At 44.3% G+C, this 25,313-nt stretch overlaps 1 long non-coding RNA gene across 1 annotated transcript in view; it reads left to right on the top strand.

Moving 5' to 3' along the window:
• LOC126997457 (uncharacterized) overlaps positions 1 to 25,313 on the top strand; it is a 229,222-nt gene that overhangs the window by 139,645 nt on the left and 64,264 nt on the right. The window lies entirely within an intron of this gene.

Raw genomic sequence — 25,313 nt, 5'->3', positions numbered from 1 at the left:
ATGATTTGCGTGTCGTGTCTCGTATTAGTGTTCATATTTCTCTTATTTACTAGTTATTTTTTTTATCAAGATTGGTTTTGGTGATTCTCTCTCTCTCTCTCTCTCTCTCTCTCTCTCTCTCTCTCTCTCTCTCTCTCTCTCTCTCTCTCTCTCTCTCTCTCTCTCTCTCTCTCTCTCTCTCTCTCTCTCTCTCTCTCTCTCTCTCTCTCTCTCTCTCTTGCTCTTGCTCTTGCTCTCACTCTCACTCTCTCTCACTCAACGACGACAACAACAATACAACAACAAGAACAACAACAACAACAGCAAGTCACAACAATAACAACACCTCCCTCTTATAAAAAAAAAAACACAAAAAAAAAATAAATCGCACCAGACGTCGTCACTTACAATTATGCAAATCAAGCAGGGAAGAACGCAGACATTACCCCCCCCTCCCCCCCTCCCCCTCCCCCTCCTCCCCTTCCCTCTCCTCCTCCTCTTCTTCCTCCTCCTTTTTTTCCTTATATCTTTCCCATTCCCTCCTTATTCCGCAATTGTTCCTCCTTTTCGTATCCCTTTAATCCACTTTTTTTTCTTTTTTTCTTTTTTTTATTTCCTCATTCGTCTCCACACATCTTTTACCTCCCTTTCCACTCTCTCTTCTTTCTTATCCTCATCCACTTTCTTTCCCTTTCTGCTTTCTTTCCTTTCTCTAGTTCATCCATTTCTCTTTCCCTCTTGTTTCATCATATATACTACAATTTCTTATTTCCCTTTAGTTTTTTCGTTGCCTCGCCCAGTCTCTTCTTTCTCTACCTCCAATTTTCTATATCCTTTTTACTTCTAGCTCCACCTCCTCCTCCTCTTACTCTCAATCTCCTTCTGTAGTGACTTCTTTACAACCGTTTTTCATATATTTTGTCTTTTCATTTTTCTTCTTTTTTCCTATTCACTCCTTTCCTCCTTATTTCCATCATTATTCTCCACCACCCACTCTTATGCACTCTTCTCTCTACACTCTCGTCTTTTCCTCCATCCTACTCCTTTTTCTCTTCATGCATCATTCCTATCTTCGAATTTTCTCTCTCTTCTTTTTTCCCTTCACCTCATCCCTCATTTTCCTATTTCCTTCCCTCTCTCTGCCTTTCTCTCCACCTCCCTCCTTCCTTAATGTTCCTGCTCCTCCATCCTTTTAACTTTTCCTCCTCATTCCCCCCTCTTTCCTCTCTTGCCCATCCTTTCCTCTCCCTCCTTCCTTATTTCCATGATCCCCCGGCACCTCTTTCACCTCCACCTTCCCCTATCCCTCCCTCTCTTCTCTTTTCCTGTACCTCTTTCTCGCCTCTATCTCCCTCTCTTTTAACTCTCTCCTTCCCCTTTCTTTCTTTACACCTCTTCCTTTACCTCCCTTTTTTATGTTTCCCTGCACCTCTCTCTCCTTCACCCTCCCTCTCTCTCTCATCTCTTTCCCTGCAGCCTCCCTCCACCCTCCCATCCTCGCTTCCTCTCCACCTCCTCCTCCATCCTCCTCTACCTCCCGTCATCTCCACCCTCCCACTCCCACCCGTCCCTCTCCTTGCAACCTCCACCCACCCTCCCTCTCGTCCTCTCCACATCTTCCTCCTCTACCCCCTACTCCTCCCCCCCCACTCTCTCCCATCTCTTTCCCTGCAAACTCCACCCACCCTCCCTCTCGTCCTCTCCACACCGTCCTCCCCTACCTCCTCCTCCTCTCCCCCCTCCCCGTGGCCCCCCATAAAGCGTGCTGTCAGAGGCCGTGTGTAACCCAAGCACACTCGGACCAACCAAACACTCTTATCTTATCGCGTAATAACTATCATCACCGCTGCAGCACATCGTCCGTCTCCCCGGCCACGTCACGGGGGGCGGGGGGTGGGAGGGAGCAGGGAGAGAGGAAGGAGGAAGGAGGGAGGAAGAGAGAGAGAGAGAGAGAGAGAGAGAGAGAGAGAGAGAGAGAGAGAGAGAGAGAGAGAGAGAGAGAGAGAGAGAGAGAGAGAGAGAGAGAGAGAGAGAGAGAAGAAAAGAGAAGTGAGAGAATTTAGATATATGTAGCAGAGTGAGTGAGAAAAAAATACAGATAAAGATAGAAAGAGGAGAGATAAAGATAAGAAAAGAAAGAGTACAGTTAATAGCAGCCAAGAATTAAAATAGATTGATAAATAGATATACAGGGATAGCACTGATATATGGATGGAGAGAGAGAGGGGGAGAAGCTGGGATCTACCTATCATGAACACTCACCTTGTTTTATCAGGTATAAGACAATCATCCTGGCTAATTAGAACTGCTGCGTCTCACCTGATATGAAATTGAGCACAGAAGTCAAGTATTTTTATAAGATTGATTTTTACCTCAAGATCATTTATGTTCAGTATAGTAAGCGATCTTTACCTATCAATCAGTACTTTCGCTTTTTTAGTAGGCCCATATAGTATACCAATAGGCTGTTTTCTTTAATCTTTAAGAGCGCTTGTGGTCAGCCTAAGCCCAGTTTTGTGCCGCGGGTGGATTTTTTTTATAGTGACCCCGTAATCTACTTTCCCTCCTAACCCATCCTACCTTTGACGAAAGTCGCTGCAGGTTTAGAGTTGATGGAATGATGGATAGCAAGTGGGTCGTCTTCAGTCACTCGCCCACTCTGTTTCGTATTATTTTATGTTAACCTCGTAATTCTACTTTTCTGCTTGACTAATCCTGACCCAAAGAGAAGCTGCTGAAGATCTAGAGTCGATGGATTGATGCACCGTACGTGGGTCGTCTTCAGCCACTCCATCACTTTGTTCGATGTTATTCTTACTTCAAGTTGACGCCGTAATCTACTCTCCTGCCCTTAAGAGAAGTTGCATAATAGGCACAGACAGGGTAGATACATACGGGTTTGTCTTCAGCCTCTTGGCCACTGAGTTCTGTGTAGCGATCAGAAGTAAGGCGGTCCTGGTTCACTGGGCGCCAAAACAACTCAGCACGAGGCGAGGAAAGCGACGAGGCGGTCCATCTTTGCCGCTTGATTTAGGTCTGGCAAAGAAAACATTCCCCGGAGTATGTGAAGAATTCCCGCTTTCACATGGGAAAAGTTACGCATGAAAGCCAGGAATTAAGGAAACTTTAACTGATTAAATAATTACGGATAAGATGAAGATACGGCCGAGTTAAGTCAGCGGGCGTTTAAGGATCTGCAGCTAAAACAACACCGCTGGGGACACTTTGATGGACACGGAGCAAAACGGACCGGGTGTAAAAAGGTCTTGAATAAATAAACACTTTCATGAAACAAGGATGCTGCGGTGATGAATGGCGTATTATTATGAAGCCACAGACGAAGAAAATAATACAGCGACGTCAGAACTTTACGAAAAACTGTTCTGCTGCTTCCAGTCCTTGCACAATAATATGACTTTGAGATTAGATGAAGAAATAAAAAAGCAAATTGAATGAAGAAACTCGTAGTAAAAAATTTTGAATGATTTTTTTTGTATAGTTGGTTCTTGAAAATGTAGTGAAGTGAGTTATATATTACCGGACAATCTGGTTTTTTTTTGTGTTTGTTTGTTTGTTTGTTTTAAGGACTAAACTTGATCAGATAGTAATGTAATGTTAATGTAGTTACGAGAGAGAGAGAGAGAGAGAGAGAGAGAGAGAGAGAGAGAGAGAGAGAGATTGGAGAAAGGAACCTGCATCATAAAAGGGAAATTTATCATCATTTTTGTGTTCTATGACTCACATAAATACTGGAAATGTGTGTGTGTGTGTGTGTGTGTGTGTGTGTGTGTGTGTGTGTGTGTGTGTGTGTGTGTGTGTGTGTGTGTGTGTGTGTGTGTGTGTGTGTGTGTGTGTGTGTGTGCGTGTGTATGTGTGTGTGTGCCCGCATACATTTGCAGGGATAAGGTGCAAGTAAAATGGAAGGAGACGCGTAAGAAGAAATATTGTAACTTTTCTGTGGAATTTCTCAACAAACGTCAACCATTTCTCATGTGCTTACGTCTCCCAACAGCCCCGACTTTGTGTGCATTAGTGTGTGTGTGTGTGTGTGTGTTTATGGTTGCACACACACACACACACACACACACACACACACATTTCTCCTCATTGTTTATCCTCGCTATCTCTCTCCATTCCTTCACTTATCCATCTCCTCCTTTCTTCCACACCTTCCTCATTTTCCTCATCAACACACACATTTCGCGGCGACCATCCCTCCACCTCTCACCTCACTCCCTTCCTCCCTCACCCTTCTCTCCGCCTCATCACCCTGCGTAAATGAAACCCGAATTCAACTTATCACTCATTCAGTTTTCTCATCATAACTCATTGTAGTAGGTGACGGAGGGGGCGCAGGAGGTGGAGGCGCCCAGACCCCCGACACAAAGGGCTTGATCCACCCGCCCGTATTGTTGCTACCTGCTCCCTTTGTCCCTTTGGTTGGTAATGGCCGGGCAGGGCGGGGGACAGTGTGTGAGCGTGGTGTGAGCGGCTGGCAAAAGGGTGGGAAGGGGTGGAGGGGCGAGAGGGAAGGGAGAAGGGGGAAGGGAAGGGAAGGTTTCTCTGATAATGTCTCTGAGCGATGATGAGGCGAACGCATTGAGACCTAAATTACTGAATGGTATGTCTCTGTTATTGCGGTGTGTGTGTGTGGTGTGCGTGCCTGTATGGTGGTAGTGGGGGTGGTGTGTGTGGCTGGTGGTGGGGTGGTGATGGTGGTGGTAGTGTATAACTGAGATATTTACAAAGATTTAAAACGTGACAAATGGTTAACACACTTGAGACGATGAACACTTCTTAGAAACTGATAATCCTTGTGACTGTCTTTCCTGCGACTGTCTCTCTCTTGCAGACTCCTTACGTTCTTATGTTCTTTTTTTCATACTTTTTAAGAGGGAGAAAGTTCTACATCCTTACTTTCCTCGTGTCTTCCTTTCCCTTTTCCTCATTTTCAGTATCTTTTTCACATGTATCATAACTAAAAAGAATCATATTTTTTCTTATAATTTCCTAGTGTAACTTTATTCGATTTGATCCCGCAATTTAACCTTTGTTTTTTACAGCAGAGGAGACAGTGCAAGGGCGTAAAAAAGAAAAGAAAACAATATGAAAAAAAAAGCCCACTACTTACTGCTCCTAAATAGAGTTGAGTGACTTAAAAGTATACTCTCCTAAAATCATCGTTGTGGAAAGAGGAGTATTTACATCTATTTGAAATCTGATGGATGCGTGAAGTCATTTCCAGCTAAAAAATAATTTGTCTAAAGCTGTCGCTACTGTTCGTCCTGTTTGTCCATTAACCTCCAAAGAATACAATGCCTTCTCTTTTTTTTTTTTCACTTCCTGCTTCGGTGTGTAATTCGAGCCGCTTCGTTTTTGTTTGGCTAATGTGCGCCTCTCAAGGAAGCCACGTCACGGGGGGGGGGGAGGGAAACGGTGGAGGAGAAAAGAAAAGGGTGAAGGGGAAGGAGAAAAAAAAGATGAAGGGGCAAAAAAAGGGATATTAAGGGAGCGACACTTTGAAGGTAGACACGGGGAGGAGTTTGTGGTGGTAGGGGGAAAGGAAGGGGGGAGACTCCAGGGGGAAGAAGGGAAAAGCAGCTGGGGAGGAAGGAAGGGGGGAAGGAAAGGGGGGAGACTCCATGGGGAAGAAAGGAAAGAGGGGCTAAGGGGGGAGGCTCCAGGGGGAAGGGGGCTATGGGGGAAGGAAAGGGGGGAAGGAAAGGGAGGGGTGGGGGAGCTACTTCGGGAATACGGGAATGGAAAATGGAGGTTTAATTTAGTATCACACTCTTTTCCTCTCACGCTCTCTCCTTTTCTACATCTCCTTACATTCCCTCCCTTCTTTCTTCCTTCTTTCATTCTCCTCCCTCCTTCCCTTCTTCCTTCATTCATTCCTCCCTTCTTCCTTCTCTCCCTTACTCTTTCTTCGCCCATCACTATTCTCCCTTCTTCCCTCCTTTCTTTCTCCTCCCTCCTTCCTTCATGTATTCCTCCCTTCCTTCTTTCCCTCTATCATTTACCGCACATCACTATTCTCCCTTCATACTTCTCCCTTTCCACTAGTGCTTCCGACCCACCCGCAGCCGCCATGCCCTTCCAGGAAATTCAATAAGCCCCCCACAGAGGACGAAGACCGCGACTCATGTTCGAGGGGCGCGGGGACCCTTCCGAGGGCGCCTTTGTGTGCTGGGGCGCGCGGGAAGGGTGGCGGCGGCGCGGAGAGGGAGCAGAAGGAAGTTGCCTCAGGGATAGATGGGCTCCTATCAAGTCTTTCAGCTCTTCTTTGCACGCTCTTCGTCAGGTGATTGGTGCCCTACAGCCCTCCAGAGTTAATTAACAAGCGTAGCATAAACTGACATGAGGGTGAAATTAATTTGAGGCTAATTGCGCTAGTTAAGGAAAATCATATGCAGGGTTGATTCACTTGATGCCGCAAACTCCAGTGAGATTTATTTTGTATTGGAACTGTTATCTTTTTCGCCCGATGAAAATAAAGGCTACATTTATCATCGTAAGTAATTATAATCGTAAATGTTGAAGTAGAGATATATTCAATGTGTTAGAGATCAGAGTTCACAGCAAATCGACTGCATCTATACGAATTTGTTTAGTTATATGTGTTGGGAGCCCTCTTGGAAATGGAATGATCTCTGCCACGTGTGCTTGTGTGTGTGTGTGTGTGTGTGTGTGTGTGTGTGTGTGTGTGTGTGTGTGTGTGTGTGTGTGTGTGTGTGTGTGTGTGTGTGTGTGAAGGGGTTTGGACTCTAGATCGCCAGCCCACTTCATTTTAAGCTTGTAGTTCCATATTTAAGGATCTCAAAGTACGGGCGGGACACTAAACACCGCACATCACATGCCACACACCCCTGCTCAATGTGGGACAATAAACTGTGTCTGTGTGGGTCCGTGTATGTGTGTGTGTGTGTGTGTGTGTGTGTGTGTGTGTGTGTGTGTGTGTCCGTGTGTGTGTCTGTGAAAGCGCGTATCTAAAAATGATGACCAAGGTTTGTCTCCAATACGAAAGAAAGACGCCGCACTAAGGACGATATCTTTGCATGCGATAACGGACCAGGATGGAGGAGTGGCGCAATAAGTAATGAGAGGAGGAAGAGGGGGAGGAGGAATAGGAGGAGGAGGAGGAGGAGGACTGGCTGGCTGGAGGAATTATAATGTGCAATGAATATGAGACTATTGACGTGTGTACAATGTGTCTGCCGTTGTCCGATCCAGCGCTACGTGCCAGGGTGCTAGTGACAAAATGGACACGCCACCCTTCCTCCTCCTCCTCCTCCTCCTCCTCCTCCTCCTCCTCCTCCTCACGTATTCATCCATTGTTCCTCGTATGTCTCTGTGGTCATTTGTCGCGGCGTGGCACCCCTTGAACCCCCTCGTCCCCCCACCCCCCCGTGTATATAGGCAAGACCTCCCCCCTCCCTCTCTCTCCCCGTAAGCCACAGAATTCAGGGAAAACTCAAGTAAAGCAGAGGCGAAACGAGTGCACCGTCGAGGCCCTTCCATCATTATAACCTTCCCCTCCCTTTCTCCTTTCCTCTCTATACCTCCCTTTTTTTTCTACCTTCCTATACCTCCCTCCCCTCCTCTCTACTATACCTTATATCTACCTTCTTTCTATCATAACCTTTCTTTCCTCTTTCCTTCTTCCCGTTTCCTTCTTTACTTCCTGTTACTTTCCTCTTCCTTCTCTTCCTTTCTTCCCCCTTTACTCCATCATCTTTTTTTTCCTTCTTTCTTTTCCTATATTATTCCTTTTCCCTCTTCCCTTCATCCCGTTTTCTTCATTCCTTCCTCTTACTTACCTCTTCATCCTCTTCCCTTCCTTTCATCTTTTTTTTCCTTCCTTCTTTCCTACATTATTCCTCCTCTCCATCTCCCTCACTTTGCCTTATCTCACTTCTCTCCTTCCTTCCTTACTTCTTAACGTTATATCTCTTTCCTTTCCTCCATCTCCTTCTTTCTTCCCTCCATCTCTCTTCCTTCTCCCTTCTTTGCTTCTTCTCGTATTCCTCCCTTCTTTTTTTTTGTCTCCATCAGTCTCTCCCTTCCTCCTATTCTCCCTTCATTCCTTCTCCTTCCTTTTTCTGTACTTCCTCCCCTTACCCTTCCTCATCCCTCCTCCCTATCACTCCCCCCTCTTCCTTTACACCCCATTACCCCCTTTCCTTCACCCTCTTCCCATTATTTTCTTCCATTATCCTCTTACAAAAAAAACATGGCGTCCTTGTACTTTTTTTCCCTCCTCTTCCTCCTCCGTTTTCTCCTCCTTCTTCTCTTACTCAGACACCCATTTTTTCTCCTCTTCTTTCAGTAATTCCTTCCACTTTTTTCCTTCTATCTTCCTCCACCTTCGTTCTTCCTTCGTTTCATCCTTCCTTAGTTAATTTCCTTCCTTCCTTCATTCATTCATTTTTTTCTCCATTCTTTCTTTCTTTCTTTCATTCTTCCCCATTCTTTCTTCCTACTCTGTTTTTGTTTGCTTGCTCCCGTTCTTTATCCTTTCTTATCTTTCTTACTTTCTTCTGTTTTTTTTGTTCCATTTTCTTGTTATTTTCTTCCTTGAATTTCCTACTACAATACCTCTTTACGTTTCTCCATTATGTCCGCTATCCCCCAATTTACCTCCATATTCTCCCCCTTATATCCTCGCTCCCTCCCTTTGCATTACTTCCCTTATACAAACCCATTACCTCCGCGTCTATACTGTCCATTACCTCACCTACACCTCCCCTATAACCTCCCTTCCTCCCTTCTTTCTCCTCTCCTCCTCTCTGTCCATTTCTATACCTACTGTTTTTCCCTTCCCTTACTCTCTCGTCTTCCTCCCTTCTCCTCTTCGTCCGTCCCTACCTGTATAATGTTCTCCTTCACTTTTCTTTGGTCTCTCATTTCCCTTCCTCCCCTTTTCCTATCTTCTGTTTTTCTTTCCTCAGTCTCTTTTCCTCTGTTCCTCCTCTTCGTTTCTTCCTATACTGATTTTCCTATCTCCTCCTCTCTTCCCCATTCAACTACTCTTCCTTCCTTTCCTCTCTCCTTTCCCTTCCTCCCCTTTTCCTACCTACTGTTTTTCCTTCCTTTGTTTCCTTTTCTCCCTTCCTCCTCTTCGTTTTTCCCTATCTAACGTTTTTCCTTGCCTTGTCTCTCTCCTCTCTCTCTCTTCATCCCTTTTCCGTCTCTCCCTCCTATACTGTCTTTCCTTCCCTTTGCCTCTCTTCCCTCCCTTCTGTCCCCTCTCTCTGTTCCTCCCTACCTTCTGTTTTCCTTCCTTTTCCTCTCTCTTTTACCTTTCTACCTTTTTCTTACCTACTGTTTTTCCTTCCCTTCTCTCCTTTCCTCCGTTCTTCCTCTCCTTTCCTCCCTCTACTGATTTTCCTTCCTCATGCCTTCTTTCGTCCCCTCCTTACTGTTCTTACTCCCCTTTCCTCCCCTTGCTTCCCTCCCTCCCTCCCTCCCATAGTATTGACACACCTGGGACTCCGGAGAACCAATCAGCTCAGGTAATTGTTCTTCATGTGTATTATTCTTGTTTATCGGCTCTAACACCTTTTTATATGCGACTACCTACTTTGTATACACGCTTAGGGTACTCAATTATCATCCCCTCTCTCTATTTATTTATATTTCTCTCTCTGGTTCGTGTTGGAAGAATATCAATATGGAAGGGCGAGGAAGGAGGACAGGGGGAGCAAAATGGCAGGGGGAGGGTAAGGAACGAAGGAGGGAGAAGGAGGAAAAAGGGGAAGGAGGTGATCGAGGTGAGGGAAGGAAGGAAGGGGAGGGAAGGGGAAGAGTTGAAACCCAATGGAAAAATCAGAAGGGGGAAGGAAGTTACAGGAGGAAGGAAGTGATTGAGGGGAGGAAAGGGAAGAAAGGATGGAGGGAAGGAAAGGGGAAGGAGGCGACCATAGAGAAGTAAGGGAAGGAAGGAAGGGGAGTGCAGGAGTTTGAGACTGATGGAAAGGCCGCAGGGGGAAGGAAGTGAACGAAGAGAGGCAAGGGAAGGAAAGGGAAAGGGAGGGAAGAAAAGGGGAAGGAGGTAACCAAAGAGAAGAAGGGGAAGGAAGGAAGGGGAGTGGAAGAGCTAGAGAGCCGATGGAAAGGCCGCAAGGGGAAGGAAGTAACAGGAGAAGGAAGTGATTCAGGAAAGGCAAGGGATGGAAGGAAGGAAGGGGAGGGAAGGGGAAGGAGGTGACTAAAGAGAAGAGAGGGAAGGAAGGAAGGGAAGAGGAGGAGCCTGAGACCGATGGAAAGGCCGCAGGGGGAAGGAAGTAACAGGAGAAGGAAGTGATTCAGGAAAGGCAAGGGATGGAAGGAAGGAAGGGGAGGGAAGGGGAAGGAGGTGACTAAAGAGAAGAGAGGGAAGGAAGGAAGGGGAGAGGAGAAAGGAAGTAACAGGAGAAGTAAGTGATTCAGGAAAGGCAAGGGATGGAAGGAAGGAAGGGGAGGGAAGGGGAAGGAGGTGACTAAAGAGAAGAGAGGGAAGGAAGGAAGGGGAGAGGAGGAGCCTGAGACCGATGGAAAGGCCGCAGGGGGAAGGAAGAAAGTAACACAGGTTTATATTGGTTTTGGCAACGATGTAAAGTGACGACTAATACTGACGAATAGGAGTTTTACGAGCGAGCGAGTTCGTGGTAAAGGGGCGTGGAGGGCATTGCTAAGAAGGGGACGCGGACGGTGGCCTGTTGGGGGAAGGGAGACTGGCGGAGGGGTGAGCGTCGAGGTGGAGGGGGAGGGGTGTTGAATACGGTAGTTTAGGAGTTTGAGGAGGGAACGAAAGAAGGGAGGGAGGGAGGGAAAGGCATTAGGTAGGTTAGGTATATGTTGGGTGTGAGGGGAAGTAGTGAAAAAGGCTTTAGGTTGGGTGAGCGTCGAGGTGGAGGGATGTTGAACAAGGTGGTTTGGTAGTTTGGGGAGGGAACGAAAGGAGGGATGGAGGGAGGGAAAGACATTAGGTAGGTTAGGTATATGTTGGGTATGAGGAGTAGTGAGGAAAAAATGAGTTGGGAGAGAGTCGAGGTGGAGGTGTTGAATAAGGTAGTTTAGCAGTTTGAGGGAGGGAACGAGAGGAAGGACGGAAGCCATGAGGTAGGTTAGGTATGTAGGGTGTATAAGGGGGAATGGTGAGAATGAATGAGTTGGGTGAGGGTCGAGGTTGAGGGGGTGTTGAGTGTGGTAGTTTGGTAGTTTGGGAGAGGGACCGAAAGGAAGGAAACCCATGAGATTGGTTAGGTATGTCGGAGGTGAAGGAGAGTAGCCTAGAGTGGGAAAGAATGATTTGAAAGGGCAGAGTGTGGCTAGAAAATGAAAAAAATATATTTGAAAGAATAGACTGGTTAGAAAAAGAAAAAGAATGATTTGAATGGGCAGTGTGGCTTAAAATAGAAAAAAAGTAAAAAGAGAACTAGGTAAACAGATTATGGTAAGGAAGAAGCAAAAGGTACACTGAGACCAATATAGATTTAAAGAAGCTAAGAAACGGGAACAATTAGAAGAGAATGGTAGAGAATTATATGTTGGAAGAGAGAAGAAAACTAATGGAAATGAAAACTTATGGTATGAGCTAAAAAAAATATTGAAAAAGAAAAAAAAAAGATAATCAAGACAGGCTTTGTTATATAGGGAAGTAAAATAGTAAATTAAGTAATGAAAAAAAGAAGTAGCACAGAACCATGGGTGTGTTAGAAGTACTTGACGTGTATAGGGAAAGACATTTTGAGTAGAGGAACGACTGTGGTGATAGGGAAAGGGGAGAAGGAGAGCGGAGGAAAGGGATGGGAAGGGAGAGGAAGGGATGGGAGGGGAAGGCAACAGTACCGACCGCTCGTAAGACATATCGCGGGGGCGGGAACACGCATAAAAGTGAGAGAGAAAAAAAATAAAAGAATGCAATGTATATAAGATGTGAGTTTGGGGCTCCAGTAAGTGTGGTTTGTCGTGCTGGCGGGTGATTGGTTACTTGTATTAGGAGACGAGGAGGAGGAGAATGGAGAGAGGGTGGGAGGGAGGGAGTGAACGGCTTACCTGAAGTAGTCATTGGTTGGGTGTTCAGGTAGAGAAAGGTGTTTCGTGGTGCCTCGTGTGTACTTACCTGTTTTTTTTTATTTCAATTTCTTACCTACTTACTTATTTATTTCTTTGTCTATTTATTTATTCTTTTTTTTTTGTGTGTGTGTGTGTGCGTGTGCCATTGTGTTTAAGGGAAGGGTAATAATGAACGTAAAAAAAAGAATACTCTCCTACAATAGATAAAAAGATATAATAGGGGTTTACTATAGTCGGTTATTTTATTTTTCATTTTTATTATTATTATTTTTTTTTAGGTTAATGTCGTCAATGTGATCAGTTGTTGAGTGTCCAGTGTGATATTCAGCTTGTTCTCTGGGCAGGGTTCGAATCCTTGTAACATGTATATTATGATGTTGTGGATATTAGCGTAATGCCAATATAAAAAAAAGTTAGTGAGAGAGAGAGAGAGAGAGAGAGAATTAATTAGTCACACGTGTCCCTTTGTTCTTGCTCAATTAGGCGCCATTTTCTATTTAATTTCGCTACCGTGTCCAAATTCAAGTGTTTTCGCGTTTGTTTTTTGTTTTTTTTTATCATTTTACACACTTTGCTCGGCCTGGTATGTTACGTGTTTTTTTTTTTATATGTGGGTTAATTTTTTGTTTGCGATTTTATCTTGTATGATTGCAGTGGAGAATAAAAAAAAAATCGGACAAAAAGAAGGGCATTGTGTGTGTGTGTGTGTGTGTGTGTGTGTGTGTGTGTGTGTGTGTGTGTGTGTGTGTGTGTGTGTGTGTGTGTGTGTTTTGAAATGTGTTTGTAATCTTGCTTCCTCGTTGTCTGATTTTTTTTTTTTTTTTTTTTTTTGCTGTTGTTTCAGTAGTTTTGTTGTTGTTGTTGCTGTTATTCATCTCCTCTACCTTTTGTTTCCTTTTCTCTCTTGTTCTTCCTTTTTCTCACCTATTTTTCCTTTCTCTCATGCGTCCATTCTTTAAATTATCCGTCTTTCGTATTTCTTAACGATTACTACACTAAACCTTAAGGACGGTAAAGTATGGTAGCAAGATCCAGTGAGGTGATGTGCTAAGGTGTGCTAATATAGATGTCACACTCTGCCCGGCACCTCGCGTCTTCAAAAGGTCTTTATCCGTGCGGGCGGCGGAGACACAGATGCCGAGAAAGGAGGCGGAGATGAGCGCTGTAGCAAATTGTAGTTAAGTTTATACGCCTTGCCTTCATTGCACCTTAAACTATGCGGGTGGAATGTGTTTATGCTAACCGCTTTTTGCCTGCTTGTCTAATTTACTTTTTCATTCATATCTAAAATCTTAAAGCGCCATTATTTTTGTGGTTTTCCTCATATATTGCTGCATACGACTTGGATTCATATTATCTGACACCACACCACACCACACCACACCACACCACACCACACCACACCACACCACACCACACCACACCACACCACACCACACCACACCAAACCACACCACACCACACCACACCACACCACACCACACCACACCACACCGCACTGTACCACGCCTAGCAAAACCACATTTCACCACACCACGCCACACCACACCACAACACATTACACCACGCTCAGCAACACCCCATCAGACCACACCATACCACACCTCACCACACCACATCGCACCTCACTGCACCACGCCCAGCAACACCGCAGCCCACCACACCATCAACACCATCAACACCTTCACATTCACACCACCACCATTGCCACTCCCTTAACAAAGCTTCACACCACCACTACCATCACCACCACCATCACCAGTACTTCAACCACCCCACCTCACACCCCCTAACTTCACACCATTTTAATATCAGAAACACTCCTAGAATACCACCATCACCACCATTACTATCACCTCCACTACAACCCTTTTACTCAACAACCTCGCACCACCACCACCACCACCACTACCAGGAGGCGAGGCGTCGACCCTGTGGTAATTAAGACATTTAGGTAATCCCAGGGTGAGGAGCGTCGCAAATCCAACACGATCTGTCTCACGGCGGGGCTTCTTTGTCGACCAGCCTGCAACGCCAGTCCCCCGAAGAAGCCCAAACCCGCGGACCGCAACTCTCGCGCTCTCACGCCTCTGTGCCGCCCGCCCGTAGAGGTCCCTTTGCGCCCTCCCGCTACGCCGCTTCTTGTGCCTCTTTTGTCGTCTCCTCGATAGCGCTTCTTTCTCCCGCTGAAGAACTGGGCGCTTCTGGTCTTCTGGTGGAATGAAAATTAATGTTGTCGGTGATGTGGTCTGTGGCGCTGGTGGTGATGGTGGTGGTGGTGGTGGTGTTGCTGTTTGGGGTTCCGTGTGTGTGTGTGTGGAGGGGGGTTGATCTGTGTGTGTGTGCGTGTGTGTGTGCGTGTGTGCGTCGTGAAGGACAAATGGCTAAATGTTACCTCAACCAACACTTTGCTTTGGCCCGCTGTCCAGCTAATTATTTACCCTCCATCCTTATCTTCTCTCTTCTCCACTACATGAGTCTTCTTTTTCGGCCGCCGTCTCTCTCTCTCTCCCTTTTCTTCCCTCGCCTCGACTCCTCCCTCCACTCTTTCCTTCTCTGTTTCTTTTTCTCTCACTCCTCCGTGCTCTCCCTGCCTCCACCATTCCCTTATCTGCTTCTCTCTGATCATCCCTTCCATCTTTACATCCTCCTCCCTCTCTCCTATCTTCTTTTCTTTACGTATTCTTAACCTTGTTCCTTTCTTCACTTCGTCCTTCTTTTTCTCCTCTTCTCCCTCCATCACTCCCCTCTCTCCTGATCTCCCCTTCTATCTTAACTTCTTTTTCTCTCTCTCCTTCTATCCTCTATCTTTTTCACATTTCTATCCTTGCTTCTTCTTTCATTCCCTCCTTCCATCTTTCTTTCCTTCTCTCAATTCTTCTATCCCTTCTTTCATTCCTCCTTCCATCCGTTCCACCTTAATTTCCTTCTCCCTTTCAACCCTCATTTTATTCCTCATTCTCTCCCTCTTTTCCCCCTTCCGTCTTTCGTTTCCTCCAGCCATCCTTCCAGCCCTCCTTCCATTCCTCTCTTCTTCTCTCCCACCATTCTTTCCTTCTATGTCTCCCTCTCTCCTTCTGTACCTCCCTCCCGCTAACGTCCATCCCTCCCTCCATTTCATTCCTCCTTTCCTCCCTCCCTCCTTCCCTCCCTCCTTCCGCCCTCTCACGGTCCAGCAATTAATACCCGGGGGCGTCGCGGCCTCTTCATCAAAGGCTGATTAAGAGATCGAGGACAATGCCTCAATAAAGGGAGGGTGACCGCTAGCCTCGAGGGGAAGATCAAGAGGAGGAGGAGGAGGAGGAGGAGGAAAAGAGGCGAGAAAAGAGCAAGCGTAGAAGGAAGAGAAGAAAGGAAAGGAGAAGGAGGAAAAGGATGACGTCGAGGAAGAGAGGAAAAAAGAAGCACCAGAAGGAAAAGAAGAAGTACTAGGAGAAGAACAAGAACAAAAACAAGAAAAAAAAGAAGAAGACTGGCGGAGTGTCGGGTGGGATGACGTCTTCTAAGCGGCCTCTAGACCTCTTACAAGCAGCTCCAAGGCTTACCCCGCAACAAAGACTTCGCCTGTTATCGAACACACTCAAACCTCCTTCAGTGTTTTGCCTTGTGACCCATTGCGTGTAGAAGATATGAACTCTTTTCTTTGAGGAGGTTGGCAGAAAAGGCAGTAGACTCGCCTCCCTAGATTCACATACTTTAGCAAATTAATGTAGAGGCTCCTGTGTTTAGTAATTGTTGCTGTAGAAAAGGATGGAGACACACTCCTTAGACTCACATACCTAGAGAAATATATAATGAGACAGTACTTATTCATAAAGAAACGTTACAGATTACCAAAACTAGATCATGAGTAGCGGGCTTTTTTTTCATGAGTAGCGAGCTTTTTTTTCATGAGTAGCGAGCTTTTTTTTCATGAGTAGCGAGCTTTTTTTTCATGAGTAGCGGGCTTTTTTTTCATGAGTAGCGGGCTTTTTTTTCATGAGTAGCGAGCTTTTTTTTCATGAGTAGCGGGCTTTTTTTTCATGAGTAGCGAGCTTTTTTTCATGAGTAGCGAGCTTTTTTTTCATGAGTAGCGAGCTTTTTTTTCATGAGTAGTGGGCTTTTTTCATGAGTAGCGAGCTTTTTTCATGAGTGTGAGCTTTTTTCATGAGTAGCGGGCTTTTTTCATGAGTAGCGGGCTTTTTTTCATGAGTAGCAGCTTTTTTCATGAGTGTGAGCTTTTTCATGAGTAGCTTTTTTCATGAGTAGCGAGCTTTTTTTCATGAGTGTGCTTTTTTTCATGAGTAGCAGGCTTTTTTCATGAGTAGTGAGCTTTTTTCATGAGTAGCAGGCTTTTTTTCATGAGTAGTGAGCTTTTTTTCATGAGTAGCGAGCTTTTTTCATGAGTAGCAGGCTTTTTTTCATGAGTAGCTTTTTTTCATGAGTGAGCTTTTTTCATGAGTGAGCTTTTTTCATGAGTAGCGGGCTTTTTTCATGAGTGAGCTTTTTTTCATGAGTAGCAGGCTTTTTTTCATGAGTCATGAGTAGCGAGCTTTTTTTTCATGAGTAGCGAGCTTTTTTTTCATGAGTAGCGAGCTTTTTTTTCATGAGTAGCGAGCTTTTTTTTCATGAGTAGCGAGCTTTTTTTCATGAGTAGCGAGCTTTTTTTTCATGAGTAGCGAGCTTTTTTTTCATGAGTAGCGAGCTTTTTTTTCATGAGTAGCGAGCTTTTTTTCACATTTGTTACCTTTTTTTATGGCCTTGAACTGACTCCTCTGGTGTAAAAAAAAAAAAAAAAAAAAAAACGATAACTTCTAATACGTTTTGCTCATGCCTCTAATATTTTTTGCTTGCCTCCCAGTGTTCATTGCGGAAGAGAAAACAAGCCTCTAGAGACTCACATGTATACTTAGGCAAATATACAGGGAAAAAGTATTTGATTGTATGATTTGTATAATTTGCCAGAAAGATTATAAAAACTTTCACTGCTTTTGGTCATGCAACTAATACTTTTTGCTTATATTTCTGAGTGAGTGTTCCGACAGAAAGGGCAGAAGACAAACCTCACTAGACACACTCTGGTAAATATACGATGAAAAGTACTTATTTTAACGAACCATTACGATTTACCAGAAAGATTATAAAAACTATCCCTGCTTTTGGTCATGCCAGTAATACTTTTTGCTTATAATTTCTGAGTGAGTATTACGGCAGAAAGGGCACTAGACACACTCTGGTAAATATACGATGAAAAGTACTTATTTTAACGAACCAATACGATTTACCAGAAAGATTATAAAAACTATCCCTGCTTTTGGTCATGCCACTAATACATTTTGCTTATATTTCTGAGTGAGTGTTCCGACAGAAAGGGCAGAAGACAAACCTCACTAGACACACTCTGGTAAATATACGATGAAAAGTACTTATTTTAACGAACCATATACGATTTACCAGAAACAAGACACTGCAGCAACATCCAATCCTTTTTCCTTACTCCTCCAAGCTAAACATTACTTCCACAGACATGCCGTAACGTGCAAATTACATAATGATGAACACTTGCGGAAAACATCGCGGTCATGGGTTATAAATATTCATAAACACTTCAAGACGACGCTGGCTGATTCGTTGCCCGGAATGAGGCATATAAATGTATTACTTTAGGCGCCGGGCAAACCTTCTTTTTCCTGCTCTCCGATTATAGTCTTTAGCGCCGATGTGGTCGAGGTGGTGTTATTAGGCTCGGGGGAAAAACTAGTAAGAGACCCAAACACAATTTTTGACGTGAATGTGTACTTACCCCGGCGTTCAGTATAAGATATATAGGAGGGGAAAGTAGACTAAAGAGAAGAGTAAGTAGTAGTCTAGTGGAAGAAGGAGAACAAAGAAGGAGGAGTTAGAACAGAAGGTTGATAAAGATGGGGAAATGATGAAAGGTTAGAAAAGGGATAAAGACAAATGATAGCGATACAAGAGGGGAACGTAGACCAAAAAGAAGAGTAAGTATTCGTCTCGTAGAAGGAGAACAAAGAAGGAGGAGTTAGAACAGAAGGTTGATAAAGATGGGGAAATGATGGAATGTTAGAAAATGGATAAAGACAAATGATAGCCATGCAGGAGGGGAAAGTAGACCAAAAAGAAGAGTAAGTATTCGTCTCGTAGAAGGAGAACAAAGAAGGAGGAGTTAGAACAGAAGGTTGATAAAGATGGGGAAATGATGGAAAGTGAGAAAAGGAATAAAGACAAATGAGAGCGATACAGGAGAGAGTAGAGAAAGTAGAAGAGTAAGTAGTCTCATATTAGAAGGAGAAGAGCAAAGAGGGATGATTTAAAGTAGAAGGTTGGGAAAGATGGAGAATTAATAGAATGTAAGAAAAAATGAAAAACAATAGGAAGAGAATGAAAAGTAAGATTATAAAGACTGTGTAAGATAAAACTGGTCTGAAGGTTATGGATGTAGTTAAATGTAAGTAAAAGATAACGGAAGGGGAAATTAATGATGATGATGATTGTAATGGAGATATAGAAGAGGAGGAAGGAATGTAGGAGGAGGAGAAGGAAGAATGTAGGAGGAGGTAGGGAGGGGAGGGAGGGAGAAAAGCCGCCAAGTTCAGATGTGAAATAATGACAGATCACCTAATTACACACACACACACACACACACACACACACACACACACACACACACTCAAAAAAGTCGAAAAAAAAAAAGATACGGCCGGAGGGAGGGAAGAAGGGAATGAAGGCCCACAAATAATATTCACACACACACAAAAAAAATAATGAAAAAAAGGAACATATTTAGAAGAACCTTTACGTCTTGAACCTCCCCCCTTCCCCCTCCTCCTCCCCCGCCACTTAAGGACCAATTACGCATGCACCGAGCCCGGAATAATCGCCCGTAATGAGCTGCCGCCACTTAGCACTATCCTGGCCCCAAGGCTCCAGGTTTTAAAGAGTCTGCCATCCATTCGCGCCGCCTCCAGCCCGGGCATAGAAAGTGGAAGATTAAGTTGTCTTCTTGTTCAGCCATTATCGGGGAGGACGAGGAGGAGGACAGGCCCGACCGAAGGAGGAAGAGGAGGGGTTTCGAGGAGGAGGAGGAGGAGGAAGAGGAAGCAAGTATGGAAAGAAGAGAAGGTGGAAGACAGGCTGAAGACACAAGTGGAGGGATAGAAGGGATTGGTAGAGGAGGAGGAGGAGGAGGAGGAGGAAGAGGAATGACAATTAGAACAAGAACAAGATAAAAAAATGAACTTGAAGATGAAAAAAGATAATGAAGAAAAGACGAAGACCGAAGTGGAGGAGGAAAAGAAAGAGAAGAGGAGGAGACAAAACAGAAGTAAAAGAATGAGAAGAATTATTGTAAAGCGGAGTAAAAATAAAGAAAAAGGAAAGAAAGAAAGAGTGAAGGAGAACACAGAAGAAAGAGAAGACGAAGACGATGCAAATAAAGTGAACAGGTGAACCAAATTGTCTCGCCTCATTGACCAGATAAACGTGGCAGATAGCGACCGTTTGAGATTAGGATAAAAAGAGAAGAGAGGTTTTTGCTCTTCATTCTCCTGGACTCTACCGATAAGAGGTTTTGAGCACATTACGTAAAGGAATCAACTATAAATGAAGAAATATAACAAGTGACTCAACGTACTCTCAAGAAAGTATAAATATGATAAGGCCTCAAAGGAGTAGCGTACAAGTTTGAGGAAGAGAGAAATCATCATTGTGGCGTTAGAAGGACAAGGAGGGAAAAAAAAGCATAATGAAGAAGTTAGATAAGTCAGAGAGAAAGAATAAAAAAACTTTAGAAATATTATAAAAGGATATATTAGTGTGACTTTAGGAAGACAAAGACGAACACGAGCATAAAGGAAAAAATAATAAAGCAAAAATCAAAATCAGAAGCCTTATAAACATTTCAGAAGATATGTGAAGTAAAACAATTTAGTTCGAAGAAAAGAGAAAATAAAGAAAGTAGATGGATGAGTTTGAGAAGGACAAGAAAAAGGATCCGTATGACAAAACATGAAGGCAGACTTAAAGGAACTAACAGGAAAGAAGTTGAAGCTGTCTCTGTAGGAATAGCGATTAGCGGACTTTTTTTATATACCTTTTTTTGTTGCCCTTGAGCTGTTTCTTTAGCTGTAGAAAAAAAAAGCAACGTGACCTTCTTAAGAGAAATGAAAGCACGATGACCTCTCCCCGCCCTCCACCGCCGCATACCACGAGAAGTGATGAAAATTTGACTAAGTATAAAAAAGAAAACTAAGCGATGGAGAATGATACAAAACGAGAGAGCAAAGAGGCATTAGGAGAACAGATGATAGAACAGGAATGATGAAAATTACATGAGAAAGATTGAACGAACTGAAGAAGAGTAGGAGGAGAAAGACAATCCTCCTCCTCCTCCTCCTCCTCCTCCTTTCCTCCTCCTCCTCCTCCTCCTCCTCCTTCTTCACTGCCTGTAGGTGGAGTAATTACCTGTCCTTCACGAGGTTGGGAGTGACTTTCTCTCTCTCTCTCTCTCTCTCTCTCTCTCTCTCTCTCTCTCTCTCTCTCTCTCTCTCTCTCTCTCTCTCTCTCTCTCTCTCTCTCTCTCTCTCTCTCTCTCTCTCTCTCTCTCTCTCTCTCTCTCTCTCTCTCTCTCGCACACACACACACACACACACACACACGTTTACCTGAGGGTGGTCATTCTCCCCCCTGATTGGCACGGACTCAGGTCATTCATTAGTAAATTACAGGTAAGGGGACTCCGCCGATGCCATTGTTTTGGTTGATGATGCAGCGCCGACATAACTCTTGAGCGTGTGTGAGGGGGGTAGGGGGGGTCAGTGTGGTGGGGGGAGGGGAGAGGGTCAGTGTGTGTGGGGGGGGAGAGGGTCAGTGTGGGGGGAGGGGAGAGGGTCAGTGTGGGGGGGTAGGGGAAAGGGTCAGTGTGCGGTGGGGGGAGGGGAGAGGGTCAGTGTGTGAGGGGGAAAGTGGGGGGGAAGGTCAGTGTGTGTGTGTGTGTGTGTGTGTGTGTGTGTGTGTGTGTGTGTGTGTGTGTGTGTGTGTGTGTCTGCTTTCTTTAATAATATACTCGTTTTTATGCACCTTCCTTTTTGTCCCTCTATCTGTTTGACTTTTTTTCTTGCATTTATATTTCAGACAGAGAGAAAGAAAGAGAGAAAAAAAGAAAAAGAGAGAGAGATAAGGTTACCTCTCATCACCCCACCACACCCTTGCACCCACCACCACCACCACGACTACTCCCCTCTCCCCCCTCTACCCCCCCCTTCATCGTACACCCCGGCACGTTTCATCGCTCGAAAGTGTCGGTGCATGGCCGAAAATTCGCTACGCATGGCCCGCTCAGGGAGGGAGGGAGGGAGGGAGAGAGGGACAGGAGGAGGGAGAGATAGGAGGAGGGAGGGACGATTGAGTTGTCGGCCGCACAAGGAGGAGGGAGGCAAGGAAAAAGAGGAGTGAGAGGAGGAGGAGGAGGAGGAGGTGGAGGAGGATGCGAAGTCAGAGGAGAAAGAACGTGGAGGAGGAACGAGGAGAGGAGGAAAAGTACTTGAGGTATAAAAAGGAAGGAAAGAAAGAAAATAATCGGATTCTTTTTCTTTTGTTTTCTTTTTCGCTTTTATTATTGTTTTTCGTGAGTATATATATTTTTCTTTCATTTCGCTTCACATTTTAATTTATTTGTTGTTGTTTATCTGACCTCTCTCTCTCTCCATCCATTATTTATCTATCTTTCTTTTTCTTTCTTTTTCTTTATCTCTTACGTCTCCAGCTGTTTTGTGTTCGCTCGTTGTTCTTGTATTTTCTCTATATCTGTATCTTTATCTATTTGTCTCTCTTACTCTTTCTCTTTCTCTTTCTCTTCCGTCTTCAGTTGTTTCATTTGTTGTTTATCTATTTTCTTTCTCGCTCTCTCTATCTCTATCTCTCTTTCTCTTTCTCTTTCTTTCTCTTACGTTTCCAGTTGTTTCGTTTTCATTTCTTGTTTTCGATTCTCTCTGTCTGTCTATCTATCTATCTCTTTCTCTTTCTTTTTCCCTTTCTCTTCCGTTATCAGCTGGTTTGTGTTCATTTGTTGCTTTTCTATTTTATCTCTATCTCTTTCTCTCTCTTTCTCTTTCTTTCTCTTACGTTTCCAATTGTTTCGTTTTCGTTTCTTGTTTTCGATTCTCTTTGTCTGTCTGTCTATCTATCTCTTTCTTTTTCTCTTTCTTTCTCTTACGTTTCCAATTGTTTCGTTTTCGTTTCTTGTTTTCGATTCTCTTTGTCTGTCTGTCTATCTATCTCTTTCTTTTTCTCTTTCTCTCTCGTGTCCAGCTGTTTCGTGCCCGTCCATTACGTCCTGTCTCGTCCGTCTTCGTTCTAATTGACCCGTGCCTCGCCCTTCTCCGTCTTAATTAACATCGTCCTGCACCGCTAATGATCGCTCGCCGTGTGTTCGCCGTCGTTAATTAAAATTCTAAGTACGTCTTTCTCTCGCTCTCGTATTCTGTCTTTCCTTATTTTTTTTCGTTTTCTCCATATTGTTTTCCTCTAGTTTTTCCTTTATTTTCCTCCTTTCTCTTTCTGTCTCTCTTTTTTTTAAGGTGTTTCGACGCTTTAAAGAAAGGTTGAGGTTCGGTTTTATTACTTCTTTGTATTTTTTCTCTTTTCATTGTCTTGTTTTTTTCTGTTTTTCTTCTCCTTTTCTCTTTTCTTCCATCGGTTTGTTTGTGTGTATCTGTCTGTTTGTGTGTGTCTGTGTTTGCCTCTATCTCTCTCTCTCTCTCTCTCTCTCTCTCTCTCTCTCTCTCTCTCTCTCTCTCTCTCTCTCTCTCTCTCTCTCTCTCTCTCTCTCTCTCTCTCTCTCTCTCTCTCTCTCTCTCTCTCTCTCTCTCTCTCTCTCTCTCACTTAGTTCACGTTCACGCACCCTTCAATTTCCTTCTTTCAAGTGCTCTTTCTCACACTTATTTTTTTCCTCTTCTGAACGGCTGAGAACGTGTCGACCCATTTTTTTCACGTTCAGGACACACCTTCGTTATTACCATGAAATTATTACGTTGAAGGATGGCCGTTCTTGCCGTTATTAGGGGGTTGAATGTAATGAGGTGCCGTTCGTCTTGTTCTTGGCTTCGTTCTATGTTTTATTTATATTATTTTTTACCTATTTTTTTATATATAAGAAAAGAGGAGAAATCAGAAAGGGGGTAAAGGTGTGATATGGATGAGGAGAATGGGAGGGAGGAAGGAGAAGAAACGATGAATGAATTAGACGGAGGGAAAAGGTGAGAGAGGAAGACCGGGAGAGGAAATAATAATATGAGAAGAATAAGAGGAAATTGATTGGGGGAAGTGGGAAAGGAAAGAGGAGCAGAGGAAAAAGGAGGAAATGAGATAATGGACAGAGTGTGGAAAGGAGAAAGAGAAACAAAGTGGAAAATGAAGAGAGGGAGATAAGTAAGGAGGAAGGGATGAAAAAGAACATAAGAAAAAGGAGAGAAAGAGATAATGAATGAGGAAGGGAAGAAAAATAGCGTCCGAAAAAGGAGAGGAAGTGAAAAAAAGAAGAACAGAGGGAATAGAAGAGATAAGAGACGGGAAAGGAAGGAGACATTAGAAGACGTGAGGAAAGAAATCAAAAGAAAGAAGAGAGAGATTGGAAGGTGAGAAGTAGGAGAAAGGAAGAAGAGAGAGAGGGAGGGGAAGGGTATAGGGGGTAAGGGGGCGACATACCCTATTCTGAGGATCCTGATATAGTAGGCAGTTATATCAGTGGTATATCATGGCGGACCTGACCTTCCCTCGCCGCCGCCTAAGTGATCTAATTCCAAGTTACGAGCGGCGGCCGTGACCGATCCCACTGCCTCGTAAAGAACAGTGAGATCGAGTTCGCTTCGCCTTGTATGAGCGCTCTTGCCCTCCTCCTCTCTCTCTTCTCTCTCTCTCTCTCTCTTCTCAGTGGCTTGATGCTTTAACTTCTTCCTCTTCTTCCTCGTCCTTCTTCTCCTTTGTCGTCCCTTCTAAGTTCCTATTTCCTCGATAAACATAATTCTTCACCTTTATTTTCACTGATAAATTCATGGACAGTGATGCTAGGTGGGGTTAGGTTCACAGGAGCTGCCTTGTGCAGACTCCTTGCAGACCCCTTACGTTCTTATGGTCTTATGTTCTTATTTCCATATCGTTTTCTTAATCCAATTCTTTGCCTCTACTTCCGCCACTCCTTCAGCCATTTCTTCTGTCTCCAAGTTCCCATTTATCGACCGTCCTTTTACAACTTTAACTTTTTAACTCTTTCAAGAGGAGGGTAACTGGACACCTCTCCTCCTGAAATTGACCTCTCTTTCGGCCACCTCTTTGGATTCTTTTTAGGAGCAGCGAGTAGCGGGCTTTTTTTTTTATTATTGCTTCCTTTTTTTTGTGCCCTTGAGCTGTCTCGTTTGTTGTAAAAAAAAAAATGTGCACTGATTGCTCTTATATATCCATTGCCATCTTTATCGACCACCTACGCTTAGTGTCATGATTTCAACCGCCCTTTACTTCTTCTATTACCAGTAAGTAGGTTTTCTTCGTGTACTTTTCTTCTGTTCCACCTCTTTACCACCATCATCATTACGCCTGTTTTGATGCCACAGCGACCACCTTTCTTCATCACCTCCACCTTCAAGGCCTCGTCCAGCGCCACCACCACCACTTATATCAGTTCTTCAGTTGTTGTTTTTTTCTACTAAGTGTATCCCTCTTACCTGTTCGTCTTCTCATTATTACCTCTCCCACCTGTTGCTGCGTAAGTGTGAAGTCTGTGTTTTAGGTCATCAATCATCTTTCACTTGCATCCTTTCACTGTCACTCCATCATCATCATCATCATCATCATTATCATCATCCATGGAATTTGTTTTTATTCACTATTAGTACAAAGTCATCACGCATAATCTCGTCATTACCACCACCACCATCACCACTACCAGCTCCTCCACCACCACCACCGTCATCATCATCATCATCAACATTCATTTCCACGACCTAACCTCCACCACCATAGCCACCCACCTTGCCCATGATCCACCACCACCACCTCCACCACCACCACCACCACTACCACCACCAGTCACTTTTACCTCCTCTCTCTCTAAGTGACGACACCATCACCACCACCACCACAAAGGCAAGGTTAAAGAGAGAGAGAGAGAGAGAGAGAGAGAATGTAGGGGGATTAGGGGCAGTCGACAGTTAGTTATCATTAAGGTGAAGCCGTCAACACTTCTCTCACCTCCTCCTCCTCCTCCTCCTCCTCCTCCTCC

This window comes from Eriocheir sinensis, chromosome 12 (assembly GCF_024679095.1).
Source record: "Eriocheir sinensis breed Jianghai 21 chromosome 12, ASM2467909v1, whole genome shotgun sequence".
Taxonomy (NCBI): Eukaryota; Metazoa; Arthropoda; class Malacostraca; order Decapoda; family Varunidae; genus Eriocheir; species Eriocheir sinensis.
Note: the sequence above shows the minus strand (reverse complement) of the source record. Positions and strands in the feature narration are given on the sequence as shown.